This window comes from Lactuca saligna, chromosome 3 (genome assembly GCF_052625555.1).
Source record: "Lactuca saligna cultivar CGN05327 chromosome 3, ASM5262555v1, whole genome shotgun sequence".
NCBI lineage: Eukaryota > Viridiplantae > Streptophyta > Magnoliopsida > Asterales > Asteraceae > Lactuca > Lactuca saligna.
Window position 1 is genome coordinate 85,688,128 of NC_136419.1, and position 2,166 is coordinate 85,690,293.

Consider the following 2,166-nt stretch of genomic DNA (forward strand, 5'->3'; position numbering starts at 1 on the left):
CTATGGCACGCTTCCGTTTCTTCAACACTTGCACGGGCTCCTCCTTTTCAGATTTGGACAGGTCAAAGGCTATAATCACTGGCTTTTGGTTGCCCTCTTCAAGGAAAGCATACTCCAGATGTTCAGGTAGCGTTTTCAGCTCAGATTTTTGGTTCTAACTGCTGGACTTGCCAAGTGCAGGCAGGGTACTCGGTGAGTTGGTGGCTGAATTTACGAATTCCTCCTTTTCACAGGAGGAACTCGACGAATAGATCGGCCCTACTCGGTGAGTAGGGCTCTCAATTTGCTTCATTATTTCTTCATATTCAGCTTCTTCCAGCAACCTTTCGATCTCCATTAAGTCTTTTTCTGCATCAAATTCTTCATCAACAGCTGTGGACTTGCTGGAATCTTCCTCTTCACAATCCTCCAATAGTTCGTCTAGCATGTCGATTAAGAAAGTTGTGTCGTCACTATTCCTTGAATACTTCATAGCTTGATCAACACCAAAGGTTACAGAATCATCACCTACCCACAAGGTAAGCTTTGAATCCCGTGTATCTACTATAGCACTTGCAATGTTGAGGAAGGGTCTTCCGAGGATGATCGAGACTTGAGGATTTACCTCCATGTCTAAGATAATAAAGTCAGCAGGAAAGATGAATTTTTCCACCTTGACAAGCAAATCTTCGCATATTCCCCTTGGGAAAGTGACAGTCTTGTTTGCTAAATGGATTGCCATGCGGATTGGCCTTGGTTCCGGGAGATCCAGCTTCTTGAAGAATGAATATGGCATTAAGTTAACACTTGCTCCCGAATCAGCTAAGGATTGAATTATAGCTAAGTTTCCAAATTGGCAAGGTAATGTTAAGCTCCCCGGTCACCTTTCTTCTTTGGTAGCTTATTTAGCATAGCAGTTGAACAGTTTTCATTTAGAACTACCTTCTTCACTTCTTCCATCTTCCTTCTATTAGTGAGAAGTTCCTTGAGGAACTTGGCATATTTGGGCATTTGGACGACGGCTTCAATGAAGGGTATGTTGATTTGAAGAGTCTTGATATGATCTAAGAACTTTTGGTACTCTTCTTCTTGCTTCTCCTTCTTAGCTCGGGTTGGGTATAGCATCGGAGGCTGATATGGCTTTTCAGGGACCTGATCTGTCAGATTTAACCTTGTACTCGTCGATTCCAGGTTTGGTACTCGGCGAGTAGGGCTGTCAGATTGACAGTTTTGATCTTCTTCTGGAGTTTCTGCATCTTTCCTCTGTGATTCTGTAGGTACTTCTTTCTGAATAGGGGCCAGAGGGGTAATTATTTTCCCACTTCTTGTTGTAACTATATTTATGTGCACGCCTCGTGGGTTATTTTCGATTTTGCTAGGAAGTTCGCCCGGTGCTCTTTGGTTTATTTGTTGAGCAAGTTGCCCCAGCTGCGTTTCTATGTTGTGAATGGATGCTTGCTGGTTTCTAAGGATATTTCTTGTTTCTTGGATGGCAGCATCATGATCACTATGTCTTTTTTTTTCTGAATCAGCTACAAATTTGGTAAGCATTTCTTCCAAACTTGGTTTCCTTTCTTGTGCCGGCTCTTCTCTTTGGTAAAAACCTCTTACTTTTTGCTTGTATTTCTCCTCTTTATCCTTCTTGTACTCTTCATACGAGAGCCACTCTTTCTTTGGTTTTCTCCAGTCTTCATCGTATCGGTCTCCACTTGAGTAACATACTTGCACCTTTTTGTTACCATTTTCATCCAGGTCGCAGTCTCTAGTAAGATGCGGTCCATTGCAATTTTCACAACCCACCTGAATAACATGGATTGTTTGATCCATTTTATCCATCCTCCTATCCATGGTTTTCAGCATAGCCATGACCGCGGATAAGTCTTCAGTAGCTGCATATGCGGCTCTCCTAGTAACATTGTTTCTTGGGTTATGGTATTCTCTAGAGTGCTTAGAGAATTCTTCAATTAATTCCTTGATTACCGGGGGTGGATTTTTGTTAAGCGGTCCTTGTGAGTCAAGTAGCTGCCTAGTGGTGACATTGACTCCATCATAGAAAATGGAGACTTCTTGCTGGCTATTTAGATCATGATGTGGGCAGTTTCTTAATAAGCTCTTGTACCTGTCCCAAGCTTCATATAAGGACTCTCCAGCTTATTGTTCAAAGTTAGCTATTGCTTTCTTCAGTTT

General features: G+C 42.2%; 1 non-coding gene across 1 annotated transcript; it reads left to right on the forward strand.

The window, feature by feature from the left end:
• The first annotated feature begins 2,059 nt into the window (after positions 1-2,059).
• On the forward strand, positions 2,060-2,166 carry LOC145038104 (small nucleolar RNA R71). The gene has a single exon (XR_013679172.1). It is a non-coding gene; the product is annotated as a small nucleolar RNA R71 (small nucleolar RNA).